The following is a 22,757-nucleotide window of genomic DNA, read 5'->3' as shown; positions in this document are numbered from 1 at the left end:
GAAGCTGTGGAGTAGAAGGATTGTGATTGGAGAATTGCAGAGTAACGTTTGTACATTCGTACAATGTACATTGTTTGATGGCCAGAGACATTTTGGAGTGGCAAGAATCAAGCTCATCCTGAAGGAGAAAACCACAAGACCCCGGTATTGACACTAGGTTTGCAAAGAAGCCGGCAGTTGCTGTGGATGTTGGGGAAAAAAGGCAGACCTCCTTAAAGCGAAGTGGGTGATCCAAAATGTGGCAGAACCTTGAAGCCCAGCTGCACCTGCAAGCACCTGTTGCCCACTTGTGTAAGAAGCAGTGCCAAGACAGTCACACAGGCCTAGATGTATCATCGTTCTCATTTGCGAATTCTTAATAGCGATTTTTACCGAATCGCTATTAAGAATTAGCAAAATGGGATGTATGTAGAAAATCGCTTTTTTTTTGCGATTCCTTATGATTCCTAATTTGCGAATTCGCACGTTGCGAATTCGCAAATTAGGAATAATTTTCCATTCATCCCTATGGGCCAGGAGGCCCATAGGATTGATTTTGAAAAAATTCTCAAATTGCGATTTCGCTATTTGCTAATCGCAATTTGAGAATTATTGCAAGGGTGCAGGGGTGTCTCATGGACACCCTGCTGCACCCCTCAAACTTACATGTGTGTGCATATGGCGCACATACATGCCCTGTGGGCATGTATGTGTGTCACATGCCACACTCAAAATTGGCACATTTTGCTTTTGTAAAGGAATTCGCAAATTAACACGAACCTCAAGTTCGTGTTAATTTGCGATTCCTTAACCTGAATTCGCAAGAAAAAAAAGCTTCATACATGGCATTTAAGGAATCGCAAATTTGCGATTCCTTAAATGCTTAAGCAAAATAAGGAATCGCAATTTTTTGCGATTCCTTATTTTGCTAATTTTACATACATCTCAAAAAGTGCAAAATGTCCGTTTGCGATTCCTTAAGGCCGAAATTCGCAGAATTTCGGCCTTAAGGAATCGCAAAAGGCTTGATACATCTAGGCCCAAGTTTCAAATGCACAACCCTTCTAAAAAACGCAAATCTGCAGTAGCAGCTTTCTGTGCCTCTTTCCAAGCCCCCATTCAAAGGGTACTTTTTTTCTCATCGTATCTGGCGGAACTTAAGGTCAATGGCAGATGTATCCTAGAAGTCTTTAGGGTGAGCTGTTGCTTTTATTTTATGTTGCCCAGCCTGCTCTTCCTTTTCTTTGGGCATCTCACATCTTCCTGGAACATTACAGAACCCAAATATGCCTCTGTGACAGCCTGACTGATGTCAAATCCAAAACGTACCATTGTAAATGATTAGTTTATTGATATTGGTACCACAAAGATGATGACCTTTGCCATCCCCCCCACAACTTAATCAGAATCTTGCCATTAGGTGAGCCCTAGAATAATTATTGGCTCTAATGACTTGGCGATAACAGTCGCAACTTGCCACAAGGATTGCCCAGTACATCTGAGCCCCCTGGGATCTGGAGAGCTGGCCTGATATCGACACTGCTCCCTCTTTATATCTTTATAGGGTTTTCTCTTCTTTTTGATACTGTTCGTGCAGCTCTTTTGACATGCCGTAACTATTTTTGACTAGATTTAGTCCGGTTGTAAATACTGCTGCTCCACTTTCCTTGCTGTTTCTCTGCTTAAATCATGTTTAAAGTGTTATGGTATGGGTGGGGAATGCTCAGTTGTTAAAACTTTGTCTTCATTTCACAGTGCAATGCACTACTGTACTGTACTGTGATGGATGGGGTGTCCGCCTTCCTGAGCAGAAATAAGTCTGCTGTAACAATATTAAAAACGGCTATTGGGCAAGGTACATATTCTGCTTCCAGTATATATAGGGGTGTTTTTTTTTTTTTTTACACTGCAACAAAAGGCTAATCGGAGATTACAAGTATCTGATCCCACTTTATGACCTATACATAACCTGTTTTAATTTTCCATTAAGACTGAGGCTATCCAGTTCTCTTTTTTTCTTCTTCCCATCATTCATCACATAGCGGTTAGGTGTTTTGGCCAAATCCCACCATATAAACCCCTCATTCTATGACTTTGCAGTTAACATGGACCACCTTATGGCCACTTACTAGGAGGAAAAACTGCAGAGGCGCTGATCACATGGGAATATACTTCGCCTCTCAAACTCTTTGAGGCCTTTTCAACTCCTCCAACATCTTTCACCTATTGTTCATCGAAAAAGGCATTGTTTCCAGTACCAATCCTCTTTGGCTAGAGTTCTTTCTCAGTTGACCAAAATGTAATTGGCAGATCTTCTGCCCACGGCTCCATCTTATACAGGGTCTTTCAACTTCTTGTCACTTGATGATCTTGCACCATGTGGCAACGTGCTACTTCGAATCACTAATGAATTTGATACACCAGTCCCTTACATTTCTATTGAGACCACAGTATTTCTGTGCTTAAGGTTAGCAAGCAGTTTCAAAATTTGAGTACAGTTAGTTCCAGACATGTAGAGGATTCTTTATTTTAATTTCTTTAACCCCTGCCCTGTGTGCTTTAGCATTATCAAATTTAGGAAAAATACAGAAGACACTCTTTATCTTGATGATTTCAGCTGAAGGTAGACTTAATCATACCGTTGGTGGCTAGAGATAAATCTGCATGGCAGTACAGCATCTTCAAAAGGAAAAGTATGTTCGAGGCATATGAGCTGCAGATACTACACTTAGCATTAGATCGCCACCTGGTGTTGGGCTCGGATGATTGCATGTTGTCGTCTTGGAAGAAGTCTTTTGTAGTCACAAGATAGGTGACTCCTCCCTTGGACGATAGTGCACATGGGCATCGGCTCCATCCTTAGATTGTTTTTTTCCGCCACTGGGTTTAGATGAACTTTTTCCGCTCCGGCTACAAATAGACTTTTCAAGCACTTCGAAGCGCAAAAAACGTATTAAAACTTTACCGAACTACCTTCGATATCGACTAACAGTTTTCGACTCAATCAGCTTGATTCCGGTCGTTGACGTGGGCCGTTGGGCCTATCCACGCCGTGAGGCCTACACCTCATGGAAAGGACGCCATTCAAGAGATGTCCCGAGTGTGGAGCAAAGTTTCCACACAGTGACCACCACGAGGTCTGCAACCTGTGCTTATCGCCAGAACACGATGAATCCAGCTGTACAGCCTGCGCGTCCTTTCGATCCAAGAAAACCATCCGAGATCGGAGGGCCCGTTGACACGACATGCAGAGATCAGCTCCAGAACCGGTGGATGTCTTCGACGAGGAGGTTCTGCTCGTTCCCAAAGAAGATTCCGATGATCTCCAAATAGTATCAGAGGCAGACAACTCAGATGACTCCATACCATCGGGTTAGCGCGTGAGTACTACTGCCCCTGCACCACACACAGCACCCAGATCGAAGGCAAAGGTCAATACTCCACCTCCGGGGCCCAGTCGCGACCGAAAAACCACTTTGAAAGCACCGCCATCGAGCTCGGCTCCGAAGAAAGTAATTAAGCCTGCTGGTAGCTCTGTACCGAGCAAGCCGCACGTGCCGATCCCACAAGCTCCCTCTGCACCGAAACAGAAAGAAGTCTCGGCTCCGAAACTGTCGACTTCTAAAGACAAAGGTATGAAGCCAGCATCCAAATCTTCAAAGCCGACGAGACCAGCTTCCACTCCGAAGCCATTGTCTTCGGTACAGAAACTGACGAGGCCTGATTCCGATGCGCCCAAGCCCTCGAAACAGCCTACAACACCGAAAATAACACCGTCTGTGCCGAACACTACGCCAAAGGACATTGTAAAACCTCCTAAGGCTAAAGACAGACAGCAACCTCGTCCGGAACCGAAAAAATTGGCACCGACAAAGGTTTCACAAGGGGAAGACCTTTTCCAACCAGATCCTCTGCAAAAGAAGATCTACAGTGACCCAAAGACAGGTCATGTATCCACTACACCACACAAGAAGAGGAAGGCAGATACAACACCCACGCCTGTAGTACCTGCCAAGAAGAAGGACTCTGCCACATCTCCTATGCACCCTTCTCGTATACTTCCGTCTCCTTCCTCCCCTGTTCCTCTTAACAATTCACCACAGATGGCTCCTCCACATTCTCCTCTTATGTCTTCACACTCACCTCAAAATAATGATGAGTAAAGTTTAGGGAGAGGGATGGACCCAGATGAGCCTTTCCCATACCCTGTAGATGATGCAGACTGGGAGTACCCAAACCCACAGGATGTGCCAGGTATCCCTGACCCACAGTCCTATCCATCAAAACCTTCCCCCCCAGAAGATAACATTGGTTTTGGTCACCTGCTGAACAGAGCTGCCATTTACCATGGAGTCACTATGCATTCTGATGAGGCAGAGGAAGATTTTCTGTTAGACACATTTGAACAATCGCAAAGGTCTGTTCAAATTCTTCCCATGATTAAAGGGGTCATCAAACATGCTCCAGAGATATTTAAAGACCCTGTACGTACTAGGATCCGGAACTCTAGAATTGAGAAAAAATATAGGTCTGCACCTGCAGATCTAGCCTACATTAAAGGACAACTACCATTAGATTTACTAGTCGTGTCAAATGCTAGGAAAAGGGCAAACCCACAAACGTCAGGTGAGGCACCCCCACCTGACAAAGAATCCAAAGTAATAGATGCTTCAGGCAAAAGAATAGATGTGCAAGCTACCAACATATGGCGTATAGCTAACACACAAGCCCTCCTTTCAAGATATAATAGGGCTCATTACGATCAGTTAGAGAAACTACTAAAACATCTACCTGACCAATATAAGGAGCAAGCAAACAACCTTATACAAGAAGGCAAGCAAATTTCTAATGCCTCGATCAAGTGCGCACTAGATGTGGCAGACACTGCATCTACAGCTGTAAACACTAGTGTCCTACTTAAAAGACCTGCGTGGCTACGCATTTCAGGATTTAAACAGGAAGTGCAAACTACCATTTTAAATCAACCATTTAATCAAAATCAACTGTTTGGACCAGAGGTAGACACAGCACGTGAAAAGATGAAGAAGGATACAAATACTGCCAAATCTATGGGAGCTTTACAGTCCACACAAGCTAAAAGTTCCTTTCGGCGCTCCTTCTACAGAGGAGGCTCCAAACAGACTGGAGCATACAATACAACATCCTTCAAATCTAACACATCCTCTAACAAGGGATATTTTAGAGGAGGATATAGAGGAAACAACAACAAAGGAAGGAGTCTGGGTAACAACAATAATTGAACCTCTTCTACTACAAAACAGTGACTTCCCTCCGCTTCCCCGACCGCATTCCACTCTTGTGGGGGGGGGGGCAGATTAACACAATTCCTACCTGTCTGGAATTCCATCACAACAGACAAGTGGGTAAGACAAATTATCCAGTGTGGCTACTGCCTCAAACTTATAGCAACCCTTCCACACATACCACCCAGGCAGCGTCCAATGTCTGCAGAACACCTTACTCTGCTCGAACAAGAGGTTCTGTTGCTTCTTCAAAAGGACGCAATAGAAATAGTCCCTTTACAACAGCAAGGAACAGGGGTTTACTCGCTATATTTTCTAATACCCAAGAAGGACGGGACACTAAGACCAATTCTCGACCTCAGGCCCCTCAATCATTACATACAATCAGATCATTTTCATATGATCACTTTACAACAAGTGCTCCCACTGCTGCAACAAGGCAATTTCCTTACAACACTAGATCTAAAGGACGCCTACTTTCACATTCCGATACATCCTGCTCACAGGAAGTATCTAAGGTTTGTGTTGGAAGAACAACATTATCAGTTCAAAGTAGTTCAATTTGGAGTGACAACGGCACCAAGAGTATTCACAAAGTGCCTAGCAGTAGTAGCAGCACATCTTGGGAGATAACAAATACATGTCTTCCCTTATCTAGACGATTGGCTCATAAAAGCAAGTCATTCAATCAGTGTGTCCAACACACACATCAGACAATTCAAACATTGCACGACTTAGGGTTCACAATCAACTACACCAAGTCGCACCTGCAACCCTCTCATATACATCAGTATCTAAGGGCTACAATAAGCAAGTCTACAACTCTAGCAAATCCCAGTCCAGCAAGGATACAGAGCATTCAAACCTTAGTCACATTCTTCCAACATCCACACTCTCTCCAAGCCAGAGTGTTCATGAGACAAATCGGCATGATGGCGTCTTGCATTTTTAGTGTGCCATATGCAAGACTGCAGATGCGTCCTTTACAGGAATGTCTAGCACAACAGTGGAACCAGGCTCAAGGGCAACTAACAGACCTGGTGTTGGTAGACGGCCGCACACATCGCTTTCTGCAGTGGTGGAACACCAAAAACTTGATAAAGGGGCGGCCGTTCCTCGAACCTGTTCCACAAATAGTACTCACAGCAGACTCATCTCTCACAGGATGGGGAGCCCATCTCCTACATCATACGACACAAGGACAATGGACCATTCAACAAAGATTGTTCCATATCAAGCATCTAGAGCTGCTAGCAATATTCTTAGCAGTCAAAACATTCCAAGTACAAAAAAAATCTGTCTTAATCCGAAAGGACAACATGACAGCTATGTATTATATACAAAAGCAGGGGGGGGACACACTCTCTACAACTGTCCTAGCTTTCACAGAACATTTGGAGATGGGCCATTTCACAAAATATATATCTGCTAGCACAACACCTTCCAGGAGTTCACAATCAGATAGCAGATCTGTTGAGTCGGCAGATACAACAAATTCACTAATGGGAACTACATCCGCAAGTTCTTCAACCAAAATGCCCAACCGTCGCCGCCAGGTTTCCACATCCACTGTCCAAAGGGCAATGCAATATGGATGAACTGGTTTGGCAGATTTGCGTACGCTTTTCCGCCACTACCACTAATACCATTAGTAGTACGCAAGCTCAGACAACAGTCTCTCAAATTAATCCTGGTAGCTCCCACATGGGCACATCAACCGTGGTTCATCACACTGCTAAAACTCTCTTTAGTTCCACACCAAAAGGTACGCCTCACACCATCCCTGCTAACGCAGAACCATGGAGCCATCCGACATCCAGACCCAAATCAACTGAATTTAGCGATCTGGTTCCTGAAGTCTTAGAGTTTGGTTATCTTGACCTACCACCAGACTGTATGAACATCTTTAAAAAGAGGCCAGGAGACCTACTACCAGAGCTTGTTATGCTGCTAAATGGAAGAGATTTGCCATTTATTGCAACAATAACCAAATTGATCCCCTGGACGCGTCCATCCAGAATATCATTTGCTACATTTTACATTTACAAAGATGTAACTTAGCATATTCATCCATACGCCTGCACCTTGCAGCAATTGCAGCGTATTTACAAAACAGAAACCAACTGTCTCTTTTTAGAGTGCCTGCTATTAAAGAATTTATGGAAGGATTAAAAAGAATCATTCCCCCCAGGTTACCACCTTCTCCAGTGTGGAACCTTAACGTTGTTCTTACAAGACTCATGGGGCCTCCTTTTGAGCCTTTACACAAATGTGAATTGCAATTCCTCACATGAAAAACCGCTTTCCTTATTGCTATTACCTCTCTTAGAAGAGTAAGTGAGATACAAGCTTTCACAATACAAGAACCATTTTTACAACTACATCGTAACAAAGTGGTTCTAAGAACTAATCCTAAATTCCTTCCAAAAGTCATTACTCCTTTTCATTTAGACCAATCTGTAGAGTTACCTGTGTTTTTCCAAAATCCTAACTCGGTAGTAGAAATAGCTCTACACACACTAGATGTTAAAAGAGCTCTTCTCTACTATATAGATAGAACTAAATCTTTTCGAAAAACAAAACTATTTTGTGTCTTTCTCTTCACCTCATAAAGGCAACCCCATCTTTAAGGGTGGAGTTGCAAGGTGGATTGTAAAATGTATACAAATATGCTATCAAAAAGCAAAACGGACATTAACAGTTCCTCCTAGAGCGCACTCCACACGCAAACTAGGAGCCTCTATGCCTTTTTTAGGGAACATTCGCCTAGAGGACATATGCAAGGCAGCAACATGGTCTACAACACACACCTTCACTAAACACTACTGTGTTGATGTGCATGCCAAGCAGCAAGCTGCAGTATGCCAAGCTATCCTTAAAACTCTCTTTCAAACTACTGCAACAGATAGAGGTGACCACCGCTAGGGGAGACACTGCTGCGCAATCAATGCTAAGTGTAGTATCTGCAGCTCATATGCCGCAAACGGAAAATGCTACTTACCAGTATGCATCTGTTCTTGGCATGTAGAGCTGCAGATTACTACACTCCCTCCCACCTCCCCTGTACCTGTATCTATTCCAGTTTTATCTTACTTAGTTGCACATGCATGGACATCCTTTTCTTTACTTCTACTAACTCCATCATTTCCCATCATGGCGATAAACATTCTGGAGCCAATGCCCATGCGCACTATTGTCCAAGGGAGGAGTCACCTATCTCGTGACTACAAAAGACTTTATCCAAGATGACAACAGCATGCAATCATCAGAGTCCAACACCAGGTGGCGATCTAATGCTAAGTGTAGTAATCTGTAGCTCTACATGCCAAGAACAGATGCATACTGGTAAGTAGCATTTTCCTTTCTGATTTCTGAAGGTTATCTGTTTTCTAAGCAGATCATCATAATAATGAATGTGACTGATTTACCTTCCAGAGACGTGTGCTGCCGCTTGGCCTTTTGAAATTGTATTTTTCCTTATGGCATATACAAAATAGAGGCAGAACAAAGTGGTCTCCCCGTTCTAGGCTGCATGATCCTCTGATCCAGTTTCAACCAAGAAATGCATATGGTGAAGACTAGTTTGAAACTTGGTAATCAGTCCGTCTTGGAAGAAGGAATCTGGCAGTGACAACTAACTTTACTTTAGGACAAACAGTAATTGTAGTGTACCAATCAATTTAGTCACCACCGTGGCCCCGGAAACTCACCAAGACAAACGTAAAACCTACAAATATAGTTAAATCCATACTCCTGAATTTACCCAGGATTTGTCTCAATTGCAGATATATAGGAGACCAACATACATCCACTTGTATGGCCATTTGGAATAAGAGAACATTGGTCCCTTAAAATGTCAGATTTCAGCATGAGCAATGTTTGAGCACACCCCTACTGTAGCCAAGAGCATCTCCAAACCTAGCTGACATCAGTAAACTAAGCAACATTCCACAATGCCTATTGTTGATGATTGTTGGAGATGAAGGACTGGGAGAAAAGATGTATTTTTCTCTACACTGGATGGCCTGTTTAAAATCACCTGTACTATTGAAATGCTTACATTTCAAGATCTTTACTTTGCACGTTGCTCTTCCAAATTGATTAGGACTGTGGAACTACAATACGTTTTGGTGGTCTGTAAATCTTCCTTCTAGTAGTGAGAGAAGTAAAGTTCGGACAATATCTGCTATATTTTCCATTAGTAATGGAGACTGTTAGAACCAGATCTGGTTCTAACAGACTCTGTTCTAACGGCCATTATCCTGTGAGATACAGAGAAGGCATTCAACATTGTGAATTGGAAGTGCCTCTTTTTCATTTTGGTTAAATTCAGATTTTAATTCCAACTCATAGGCTCGATCCAGGCCTTATCCCAGGGAGTGAGTTCAATTGATTATTAACAACATACAGGCAGGGTAAATAGTGATGGAGCAGGGGACTAGGCAGGGTTGCCCTCTCTTTCCATTATTTGCCTTGTTTATTGAGCCCCTGGCCCAAGCCCCACATCAGAATAGTCTGATTTTAACACCTATATCTGGGTCCCTGGTAATAAAACTGTATGCGGACGATGTGACGCTGTATTTAACACCCACAACAGACAATAACTTTAGGGCATTGTATCTTATCAAGAGCTTTACAGGTTTAGAAGGCTACAAGATAAGCAAGTCTATGACAGAATGTCTACTCTTTAATTCCTCCCCAGAAAGGATTCCGCTCCTTTTGAGAAGGAATTATAAACCGGGCCCTAAGAGATATCTAGACATATATTTTTCTGAAAAGCAACATTGTTTTTTTTACTACAATTTTTATTTTTATTTTTAATTATTTCATTTATGCAATTTTATCATACAGGTACAGTACATTTCAGAACAATTTACCATCAAGTATATCCATCTGTCAGACTTTCACAGACCCGCATTGCAAACTTTTCTGAGTAGTCCTTTGGTTACAGAGCATTCCAATAAGTCAGGCGGTCACACAGCTGTTGAGCCAACAACCCCTGCGGGGCAGCCAGTGACATAACTACTTTCTTCGTCTTGGCCCTCTGTCAGCACATCAGTACTCTGTACAACCACCCCCACTTGTACCCTCCCTGCCCCGTTTACCGCCCCAGACCCCTGTCTTTATACGTCTTGAACAATCCCCAAAAATGTTTAGGCCGGCTACGCGGAGGGAGCAGTTCGCTATAGTTCTCCATCTGCGTGCAACAGTATAGTATGTCGTGCTTCCATCTTTGTATTGTCGGCACTAGACCCTTCATCCAGCATAGAGCCACCACACTTTTTGCTATTAAAAGTCCCATGTCTATTAGCCTGCGCACAGCTTTTGGCATTGCTTTGGAAAATCCCAACAGTGCTAGGGCCGGGTCAGGGGTTAGGTCCATTTCCACTCTCCTCCCCAATTCCCTGAAGACCTCTCCCCAATATTTCTGGATTCCGGGGCAGTACCAGGCTAGATGTATGAAATCCGCTGTCCATGCACAGCACCTCTCACTGGTCGCTTCGTCTCTGAGTCCATATCTACATAACCGCTCCGATGTGTAGTATACTCTGTTGAGAAATTTAAAATGAATAAGCCTGTGCTTCCATTGCAGTGAGATTCGTCGTGTGTTCGAACAGCAGTACTGCCACATTATGTCATCGATTGTGATTTGCAGGTCCCTCTGCCAAGCCAGTCTGGCTACCGTGCATTCATGCACCCTGTGCGACATTGCTAGCCTATAAATATTGGTAACCAGCTAATGAGGGGAGCTGGTTTTTACAACAAACGTAAGTTCAGGGATCTCCGGGGGTTCCTGCATGTCTTCACCAAAGTGCTCCATTATAGCCCGACGCACCCTGTAAAACTGGAATCTCTGCAATTGCGTTGTAGCTTCCGCCCCCTCCTTTACCTGATCCCATGTTTTGGGTGTTCCTTCGTGAAAGAGGTCTCCCGCAGCCTGTAATTTCAGCGACTGCAAAGCTCTAACCACTCCTCTGTCCCTGCACGGCGCTAGCCAGCGGGCCCATTCTATGGGCTTGGACGGGGTATATAGTAATGCTCCCGCCTGCTGTTGTAGCAGGTAATGCCAAGCGTGTCTGGTGGCATTTAAGGAGTCTAAATAGCCTGTTCTACAGTCTGGGTCCTCGAATATTGTCGCAGGAGGCGAGTGCGGAGCAGCAAACAACTTTTCCATACGCAAATACGGTATGCCCGTCTCGCCGTCTATCCAAGCATGTAAATGGGAGCACTGTGCCACCCTTAGTATAATTCAAAATCCGGTGCTCGTAGGCCACCCATACTGTATGGCAGCGTCAGAACCCGCCATTTAACTCTCGCCTGCTTGCCCGCCCATGCTAGCTTTAGCATCAACTGCGTCAGTCTTTGAAAGAAGGATCGGGAGAGGACAATTGGTATATTGGCTAATAGAAACCACATCCGAGGTAAAACTACAATTTTTTATGATTGATATCCTCCCCATCAGGGACAGGGGGAGCTTGCACCACGCCTCCACATCGTCCTCCAGTTTATCAATAGCTATGTGTAGTTCTCCCGCAGAATCGTCTCTGGGTCTGTGTGCACGTTAATCCCTAAGTACCGGACGGGGTCCGTAGTCCATTGTCACGGTTACTCCATCTCGAATTCCTCCGTGACCGGGGTCAGAGGGAAGACCAATGACTTGGTCCAGTTAACCTTAAGGCCTGACAAGGCCCCAAAGTGCATAACTTCGCGAAGCACTGCTGTCCGATTTCGTTCTGGCTGCCTCACGTACAACAGCGTTTTGTCTGCGTACGTAGATATAACTATGTTATATGTCGGAAAGCTGATGCCTTCATGGCTGTGATATTCCCCCAGAGCACACGCCAGGGGCTCCGCTACCAGTGCATAAAGCAGTGGCGATAGGGGGCCGCCTTGTCTTGTGCCTCTAGTGATAGGGAAGCTATCTGTGACTAGGTTACCTATACATACCCTCGCAGTTGACCTGTGATACAACGTGTCGATGAGTTGTAAAAAAACTGACCCCAACCCCATTCTCGTCATCACCTTACGCATAAATGACCATTCGACCAAATCGAAAGCCTTTTCCATATCTAAAAAAAACACCACAGCTTTCACATCTTGCCGCACATGCTGCATAGTGCCAAACACCGTGCGAATGTTGTACGCTAGGTTTCTGTGTGGTATGTTATGTTATGTTATGTTGATTTATTATGCGCACAGATACTCCAGCCAAGGAGCGTCCCGGCGCAGAGACAAGGTAGAGCATAACACAACAGGAGAGTGAAAAACATAAAAGCAGCTAAAACAGGAATGTTTTTATAGCCCTCCGGAAAGTCAAGAGATCCTCCATCAGACGGATTTCAACAGGAAGGGAGTTCCATGCTGCCGCAGCCTTTACACTGAACGAGCGGCCTCCCATGCGACTGAGCCTGAATTTGGGGACCACAGCAAGGGCCAAGCCCTGGAAACGGAGGGTACGGGTGGGAACGTAAAAGGAGAGACAGCTAGATAAGATTTCCGGGCCTATCCCTCTCAGAATCTTAAAGGCAAGGCACAGAACCTTAAAAAGGATGCGCTTCCTTACAGGGAGCCAATGTAGGGAACGAAGGACACCTGCCACCGAGCTGAATCTGGGCAGTCCGACAACCGCCCTCGCCGCAGCATTCTGAACCCGCTGCAGACGGTTTCACTCGGCCTGGTTGGCCCCGGCCAGAAGAGAGCTGGCATAATCCAGGCGGGAGATGATAGTTGCCTGGATCACCAGCTGCCTGGTCGGGGCGTCAAAGAACTTGAGAACAGGTCTCAAGCCCCTAAGCAGTCCGAAACAACAGGCCGTGGTTTTTTTGGTGTGCCCTACAAAGGAGAGGCCCACATCCAGCCAAACCCCCAGGTTTTTTACCTCCGATACCGGGGTCGGAGTGGGTCCCAGCTCTGAGGGCCACCATTGGTCACCCCACAACTCCACTCCCTTACCGACAACCATCACCTCCGTTTTAGTGGCATTTAGCTGGAGACAGTTGCCTGTCAACCAGCTAGCCACCGCCTTCAGTCCAGACTGAAACCTGGGGGCCTCGATCTCCGCATCCCCGCTGAGAGTAACCGCCAGCTGTGTGTCGTCGGCATATGAGACCAGAGTTAGGCCCCACTGCCTAGCGACATCAGCCAGCGGTCTCACGTAAAGGTTGAACAACGTGGGACTCAGCGAGGACCCTTGCGGAACCCCCATGGCCAGCGGTTGGAAATCGGACTTGAAGGGAGGGATGGCAACACAGAAGGAGCGGTCATCTAGAAAGGAGCGGAACCATTGCAATACCTGGCCGCCAATGCCAGTCTCCTCGAGCCGATGCAGGAGGATGCTGTGGTCTACCGTGTCAAAGGCGACGCGAAGGTCTAGTAGTATAAGCGCCGCCGTTTGACCAGCATCCAACCTTGCACGGAGATGTTCCACCATCACAAGTAACGCGGTCTCTGTGCTGTGACCGGCACAAAACCAGTTTTGTGTGGGGTCGAGGGCATTGGTCCGTACAAGATGTTCAGACAGGGCCAGATTGACGTGGGCCTCTGTAATCTTGGCTGGCCAGGGTAGCAACGAAATGGGGCGATAACTTTCGGGCTTGGACGGGTCCAGGGAGGGCTTTTTGATGATTGGGGACACCACAGCTTGCTTCCACTTAGTTGGAACCACTCCCGTTTCCAAGGAAAGGTTGACAAGGGAACATACAGCTGCACGTCCAATAAAAGCCTGATCTCGAAAGAGAGCAGGCCTTACTGGATTGGATGGAGATCCAGATTTGACTTGCAACGCAAGTTTGTCAAACCCGTCCAAGGTGAGGGGGGGGAAGACAAGCAGAGTAGTCTGATGGTGGGTCCCACTGGTGCTTTCCCAACCGGACCCCATGCTAGGGAATGTACGATAGATGGCTTGGACTTTCCCCAAGAAATACGAGGCAAGGGATTCACAGTGGGAGAGAGAGCTTACGGTCGTAGAGGTAGGCCGCTTTGCCATGAGATCTTTTACGGCCTTGAAAATGGCTTTCGACGGATTAGTACTGTTCCGGAATTCTGCGGCATAAAAAGCCGCTCGAGCTTGACAAATAGCCCGATGGTAGAGCTTGACGGACCTGGCATATGCAGCTTTTAAATCAGCCCCATAGGTCTTCCTCCAGGCCCTCTCAGCCCGTCTACAGGCACCCTTCAGAGCCCGAAGGGCGCCATCGTACCAGGGACTCGACTCTCTAGAGTTGATTTTAGTCGATACAATGGGTATCAGAGAGTCCAGAGCCCTAGTAATCCAGGAACAGAAGAGGTCATACCCCTTTTCTACATCCGTCAAAGGACCCAGCGGCTCCTCTAGTAGAAGACGATGGAAGTCTTCTAACCTAAGTTTCTTCCAAGCCCTCTTCTGAACCCGTCTAGCCGAGGAGATGGAAGGGGTGGCTGAGACAGGGCAAAGGATGGACACCAAGAAGTGGTCTGTCCACTCCACCGGCAAGATGGAAGTAATTTTAGTCCCCGGCAGATTGGTAAACAAGGGATCTAAAATATGCCCCCCCCCGAATGGGTAGGCTGGGAGACCAACTGGGGAAGTTGAAAGGCCTCTAGGTCAGAGGAGATGGAGCGCACTGTCAGGCCTGAGAGGGTGTCGAAGTGCAGATTCAAGTCACCTATGATGGTAAAGTTGGCACAGTCTGCGACCAAAGGGCCAACAATGTCGGGGAAAGCATTTCTAAACACCACATCGCTGCCGGGCGGACGATAGACGACCATCCCGGAGAGCGTAAATTCAGGGCTGACAGAGACCTTGAACAAGGCACTTTCACACCCAGGAATATTGAGGGCACTCCAGACACAGGAATAATTGGACCTTACTACTAAGGCTATACCCCCACCTCTGGACACCCTATTCAAGGTGTACATGGAATAGCCGGGTGGACAGGCTAGATTTGAAATAGCGGTGTCCGCATCCTGTAACCAAGTTTCAGTCATAGCAAATATGTCCGGAGCCTCCTCCTCAATAAGGTCAAAGATGTTCTGATAATGTTTCAGTGCAGACCTGACATTCAGGTTCAGGATCCGCAGGGAGGAAGGAAGATCAGTAGTACGGCGGGTCGCCGGGGCATTAGTGCTAGGGAGAGGACTCGGAGAGTCGAGAGCCCACCCCTTGCAAGGGCAATGGTACGGGCCTCGCAATGGATGTACCGGTGGAAGGGTACAACTACGGCTTACCTGACCGATGGCAAACAAGCACTCCCGCGAATAAGACAGCATGGCGGCAGCAAGATGGAGTAATAGCCGATAACCAGAGCCCCGCGGCGTCCAGCGCGTCCTTAGCGCGGACGGGCGCAGACTGGCAGGACTCTGGCACGACTCCGGCCACGCGAGGACACGCCCGCTGCGCGATCCCGCTGCGCTAGGGGAGGAGCTTTAAATAGGTGTTCCCAGGCGGCACATGCGCACTCAAGCGCTATCAGATGGAAACGCCTCACTCCACTCACCCCACTCCAAGATGTCCGCCAAAAACGAACCAGGCACCCACCCCAGGACCAGACCCGCCAAAACGGCGGTGAAGGGGCACAATTTATGGTGCAGGTAAGGGGCAATTTTTAAAAAGGGTCAAAATGACCAAAACAAACAGAATTAATATACAACGTTTTTAAAACAGCAGTTTTACTGCAAAAACGTGCCTGTTCCGGGGCAACCAATAGTGGAGCGAAGGGACAACGGGCGGTATGAACTGCACTCTTCAGGCGGTTTCCCCGGCTTAGGGATCGCCTCTAGTATTGCCTCCCTCATGGAGCTCGGTAGGGTGCCCTCTATACCCAGGTCATCGAAAAGCGTGGCAAGCTGAGGCCGAAGTATATTAATGTAGGCCTTGTAAAAACTAGCAGTGAGGTCATCCGCTCCCGGCGCACTATTGGATTTGATGCTTGACAGGGCTTCTACAATCTCGTCTTTTTCTATCGGAGGCATTAAGAACTCCCTGTGTACACCCGAGAGGGAGGATAGTGCTATGTGTTCCAAGTATTCCTGCACTTCTTCCTCCATATCATCTGATCTGAATGCATAAAGCTCGGAGTAATATTGCCGAAATCTATCCGCAACATCTACCTCTTCCGTAAGCATATCTCCCCCCTCAGATCTCACCTGAGTAATAAGTGTCTTCCCCGTTTCGCTTTCAGCATCCGAGCTAAAACAGAGCCCAGCCGTTCCCCCTCCCTGTAAGAGCGAGCTGTAGCATATTTATCGAGGTGCTTAATTTCACTATCCGCAGCCTTGTGATATTCTTCCAAGAGGACTTTCATTTCCTCCTCCCTTCCTGCGTTCCCCTCCTGTCCCCGTTGATCTTCCAGTTGCGTTAGCTCCCGCTCAAGGTTCGCCAGCCTCTTCCGTATGTCTTTTAGGACCCCAGAGTGTTTAGCCATTACTATGCCCCGAAACTAAACCTTGAATGCCTCCCACGCAATCTGGAAACTATCCACTGAACCCACGTTAACCTCAAAGAAGGCTTCTATGGCCTCCGCTACTTCTCCTTTAAAAACCGAATCCAGCAGAGAGTACGGTTGGAAGCGCCATGTAAATGGGGGTATCGTTTTCTTGTGGGTAGTCGGTGTGAGCAGTACCGGCGAGTGATCCGAGAGCTAGCGTGGCAGAACCTTACAGGTCCGTGTGCTCTCCCATAACCCAGTGGAAGCCAACCAGTAATCTATACCGGTGTATGTTGTGGTATGCCGAATAGTGTGTGTAGCCCCCAGGCAGCTGGCTACGCGCTCGCCATACGTCTACCAAGTCCAGGCATGTCATCCCTCTTTCTAGCGCCTTCGCAGCTGCTGATGGCTTTTGGTGTGGGCAGCCGATCTATCTAAGCATGGGTCCCTGACCATGTTGAAGTCACCGCCCCACAGAATCCGTTCACCCTGCAACCTTTGCACCGTGGAGGTTAACTGTAAAATAAATTCAGGACAATCCTAGTTGGGGCCATATGCATTAACTATCATCAAATCAAGCCCTCTACTTCTACAAGTCTAACGTGTAAGCTGATTTGGGATTCACCCATGTCATCACCCCCCTGCCATGTGTCGTAAACCCTGCAGTATTAATATTCCCTAGGAGCCCCTTGTATCTCAGCATTGCACTCGTTTGCAGAAGGTGCGTCTCTTGTAACAATGCCACATCAATATCATGCCTGTGTAGGTAATTTAGCACCTTCCGGACCTTACGATGATCATTAAGTCCCCTAATGTTCCATGTCAAGGCGCTCAGACTGTCTATCAGTTTCCGCTCCACTCCCCGTCATCCTCTGCCATGTGTTTGGGGGTGTATCTGTACTATGTGCAGTCGCCAATGTGCATGACCTAGATGGGTCACCCGTCCCCGATGAGACCTCAATCCTTTGTAACCTGTCTGCATCCACTTGTGTAATTTGTACCTGTGCATAGCATGTTGCAAGCCATTTACGAACTATTCCGATCAAAAAGAAGAACCCCTCCTCCTCCACTCCCCCGAAATTCTGACATTCTCCCCGTGTCCTCCCATACCTCCCACAGCTGACCACCCCCCAACTTGGTTGCGCTATTAGAAGTCACCCCATCCCCCACCACCCGTTCCCCTCCCTTGAATTTCAAGCAGTGTGCAAGAAACTCTGAGGCGAAGGTAGCTCAGCGAATAAGGTGCAGTCCCCTACTCCAGGAAACCATACCTCGCCCAGCTGCGCTTGCGTCTGATAACTCATTTCACAGTAATTACCGGTATAATAATATAACATTCAAATATCTTCCTTGACCAGCAGTCTTTGATCAGCTATTATCGTTTTGTAAAGTCCTGTTGCCCCTTACTATCGCCTCAGAACTAGAATCTCCCCTCCCATAGCATAGAGTCCCAATTATTTAAAAAATTACAGTGCCCCCCCTGCTGAGTGTCTGAAGGACAATGTCACTTTCTAGCATGCACATTCAAGATTGTTCCTCCTTCAGGCTCCCTGATTAGGACCTCCCAGCCAAATCATCCACTCCACACATGTTACTCATCTTTTGCGCACTGGCACTTGACCTCAGTCCTGTTCGTCCAGTGGACCCCCAGACGCTTCGTCCAGGATTCTGCTTTCCGGGGTGCCTCGATGTTCCGACGCCCAGCGTTTAATAACCTGCTGCAGGGACTTGGGATCCGTAAATATCTGTGTCCTTGTCTGTTCACCCTCCGCTTCGCCGGGTAGAGCATGGCATAGTCGACTCCCAGATCTGAGTTGCTTCTTTATTGACACAAAGGGACGTCTTGCCTCCTGGACTCGAGCTGTGAAGTCTGGGTACAGCGATAATTCGTCGCCCTCGTAACTCAGAACCTTCTTCTCCCTGGCAATACGTAGTGCCGCATCTCGATCACGGTAATTAAGTAATTTCGCAATTATCGGTCTAGGCGGAGCCCCTACCAGTGGTTTAGGTCCCAGAGATCGGTGCACGCTCTCTCAACCACAAACATGTTGGAGAAGACCCCCTCTCTGAGCAGAGTTACCAGAAGTTTCTCCACGAACTGCTCCATTTTGCCAGTGGCTGTGGTTTCCGGCAGGCTCGTAATCTTCAGGTTGCATCTCCGAGAGCGTGCCTCCAAGTCTTCCGTTTTGTCTTGCAGGACCCTTATCACTTTCCCCAGTTGCTTATGATCTGCATCCAGGGTGTTGTGCGCTTATTCCACCTTCGTTATTAGTCTCTTCGACATGTCCAGCCTTTCTGCATGCTTGTCAATGCGCTCCACCATTCTGTCCATTCTGTATGAAAGTGCGTCCATTTTGTTGCCCAGTGACACTATACCGCTCTGCAGTGTCTTCTCCATGGACTGGAGCATGTTGTGAATGTCCGAGTTTGTGTCTTTTCTTGCGGGGGACCGCGGCCTTAGGTCCTCTCCAGTAGCCCCATCCTGAGACTTCGAGCGCTTCTGCTCAAATGAGAGTTGAGTCTTGTCCCCTCTGCTCATGTTCACAATAGCGCTGTCCTCACCTGCAGTGGCACAAGTCTGCACAGTCGTGTCTTCGTGGAGGGCTCGCAGAAACAGGTCGCGTATGTGACCCCCCCCACTCTGAACCACTACTTCGCGGTTGTACCTAGAGGGGCTGGGAACTGGACCACCTTTTCTTCAAGTGAACCCTCTCCGTCCTTGCTGTCCGAAGGTGTATGGGTGGGGAGTCAACTGAGATGCCCCTCTCTTCAATTCCGCTGCTTCAGCCAACAACTGTGTGCGCCAAGGCCCGCTGTGAACTTCCTCCCAGACTGTTGCTGCACTTGCATTTCAGTTCCCGCTCTGGTAATAAGAGCGCAGTGGGTCTCCCCAGGGCGATCCACCAGTTGACAGCGCTCAGGGTGGCTGGCCACCTCCGAAGTCTTCCTTCTGTCCTCACACTCACAAGGTGGGGCACCCAGAGACTCCGTAGTGTATTGTTGTCTCCACACGATCTCCAGCACCCCGGGTAGATGTTGGGGTGCCTCTGTTAATGTGTCCAGCATAGGAGGCCACCAAGCGACTCTCGCAGCCCTGCAGTTAAGGCCGCCACCTACGTGCTCTCCCACGCCCGCGGCTGCTGCAAGTTCCACCGTAATGCGGGGACCTCTGAGCCAGCAACAGTCTCTCCCCCCGCTGAGCTGCGCCCTCCACTTCAGTCACCGCTGACTCCGGGCTCGCCATGCGAGTGCTCTCACAAGCGCAGGGGCACAAGACAACCACCAACGTTGCACTCCGTGGGCGGCCCTGCACGGGTAGCCAGCAATCGAGCACGGTGCTTTGCGGCCTGCCACCCGCTTCAGAGTGCCACTCTTGTGCCGCTCGTAGAGGCCGCTTCAGGCCTCGCTACGCAGTTCCGGGGCTTCCTACCGCCTTCCGACCACCGGTCCTTTATTTCAGGAAGGTGAGTCACTGATTTACTGCAGGATAAATGTAGTATAATGCTCAGACGCTGCGGAGAGCAAGGCGGCCATTTTCTACGCAAGCTAGCTCCGCCCCTTGTTTACTACAATTATAGCCTAGTTCTAAGGAGTCAGTAATCTGTTAATAACCTAGGCCCAACTCCCGCTCTCAACAATTGGCATGATCGGCCTAATTAAAATGTTGATCCTCCCTTTATTTAAATTTTCTTTCTGGCTGTTTCACACAAATTAGCTATTTTTTCTTTTCCAAGTTGTATCAGTCTGTACGCTAGTTTGTGTGGAATCAAAAGCACCCCAAGGGAAAATGAGTATTCTGCAACTGCCCAAGAATAAGGATGGATTTACAAAAGGGGGTGGTGATGAACAGAGTGTCTGAATTGAGCAGACCACTCTTACCCAGTCCAAAGATCAGGGCTTGATCCATCACCGTTATTTATCTCACTGCCCCATCCCAGCTCAGAACCTGGCTATATGCAAATCAGTCTGTCCCTGGCCCAGTGCATCATGGGAACAGGGCAGACTAAACTACCAAGCCAATTCTTTACCAGAAAGGAGACAAGCTACCGGGGACCGGTTTCTGGCATTTCAGCCTCTTCGGCCCGGCTTGCTTGAATCCTGATGGAGCAGTGAGAAAGGGACTCATGTCTGAGTATACCCTGCCACACCTATAGTGGCCAAAATCGATTTACAAAAGGGGGTGGTGATGAACAGAGTGTCTGAATTGAGCAGACCACTCTTACCCAGTCCAAAGATCAGGGCTTGATCCATCACCGTTATTTATCTCACTGCCCCATCCCAGCTCAGAACCTGGCTATATGCAAATCAGTCTGTCCCTGGCCCAGTGCATCATGGGAACAGGGCAGACTAAACTACCAAGCCAATTCTTTACCAGAAAGGAGACCAGAATAAGGATGAGCTGGGACTCCTGGAACTACGTTGCTATTATCAGGTACGCCGTCTGAAAGCTAAGCCTTTTAATTGTGACAATTAGGTTGTTTTCCAAAGGTTGAAAGTTTTAAATTCCTCTGACTTTCCTTGCTGTGTGAAATCCCCTAAACATCCCAAAAAAGTAAGATATAAAGTGGTATCCCAATTCATGTTATATAGGAAGATTTTTTCAATGCAAGATATACCCATTATTAATGCGGAGACACCGCTAGGGTTCTGCATCTTTGTTGCCTTGATTAATCAAGGAACTTATATGTAAATTGGTTGACCTAGGCATAGCCAAGGTGGGGGACCGCTTTGAGGGTCCTAGGTTAAAATCCCCACAGTCTCTGTTCGCAGGTAGAACCCTGTACAGCCTGCAGTATTTTTTCTGTATGCCCAATAAGAGCAATACTTGCCGACATCAACAGGGGTAGATATAGAATTTTGTTAGGGAATAGTAAAAGATTTGTTTACGCTGGATGGAGTCAATCTCTGTCTGATTTTGGTACCAGGCTCTAGCCTTATACCCTACGTGGTTAATTGAAGTAGCAAGAAGCAAATGGATGCAGCAGGCAGACATTGGCAATAGCGAGCAACAATGGGAAAGGTATTTCAGTTCGTGTTTCACCTGTCTTAAGGGGGTGTATTTCCAGCGTATGACTTTTTTCAATGAGAGGTGCTTTATTTTACACCACGCGCTCTGAACAAGACGTTTCCATCAATTGCTGAGAGATGCCCAAGATGCACTTCCAAACGAGATTGGTTCCACGTGCTTTCGTCCTGCAGCGCCCAAAAACATTTTTGACCGAGGTCATTAAGTGCCGTAAGCTGGACCATTCAAGAAAATACCTGTCCCTTACCAAGAGAAAACACAGGGAGATGATGGACGAAGTGCTGAAACTTTTCAAACACTCTTCCCCAGTCACAGATCTGGGTTGAACCATCATCATTCTTTAGCTCTCTTTGCCACCCCAGTTCAGACACAGCTATATGCAAATCAGTCTTGACCTTGTGCCTCATGGGAACAGTCCAGCCCAAAGTGCCAAGCCATGACTTTCCTGGACCAGAAGCAAGCATCCTGGGACCAGTTTCGGGCTAACAGCCCACATCAGCCAGGCTAGCTTGAATCCAGGCTAGCTTGAATTCAGCATTCTGTCCAACATTTGTTGCAGTTACACCTTAACAAGAGTGGCCCTTCTGGGCTGGCATATTCCTATTCTCTTAAAACCCCGACAGCTGAGAATTAAAGCGGATAGGGCTATAGGAGAGAAAAGGAAAGGCTTCCCCATTATGATCACGGAAGAATCGGCTGGACTGAGGGCTTCTCCCAGGAGGCATTGTTAAGTATGCTGAGTCACTTTACAGGGAATGGCAAGGGCAGGGTGGTGTAGAATGTGAGAGAGTGACTGATTTCTAAAGGGGGGGAGGGGGGTTCTCTTCCACTTTGTAGACTTTTTGGTGACGGTTTATTGTTTTAGAGGACTGAGGAAGGCCAGCGCGGTGGGTGAGGAGGAAGATTCTTTGGAAGCTTTTACCAGGGAGGGGAGTTATTTATTTGTTGAATTTGATGTGTTGTCCTCTGATTTGATTTGTTCTGTATTGTGGATTGTTATTGTTGCGGAGTATCACCTTTTCCAATAATTAATTTTTTCAAAGTAATGAAGATTGCACCTATTTGAAATAACTTTTATGTGAT

The 22,757-nt window shown here is 47.3% G+C and overlaps 1 protein-coding gene across 2 annotated transcripts in view; it reads left to right on the top strand.

Moving 5' to 3' along the window:
- The window catches only part of ATOSA (atos homolog A), a 450,421-nt gene that overhangs the window by 147,193 nt on the left and 280,471 nt on the right, over positions 1-22,757 (top strand). The gene's annotated exons all lie outside the window — the stretch shown is intronic.

This window comes from Lissotriton vulgaris, chromosome 2_1, assembly GCF_964263255.1.
Source record: "Lissotriton vulgaris chromosome 2_1, aLisVul1.2, whole genome shotgun sequence".
In the NCBI taxonomy this organism is placed as follows: Eukaryota; Metazoa; Chordata; class Amphibia; order Caudata; family Salamandridae; genus Lissotriton; species Lissotriton vulgaris.
The sequence above is the reverse complement of the archived record's forward strand: the minus strand, read 5'-3'. Positions and strand labels throughout refer to the sequence as shown.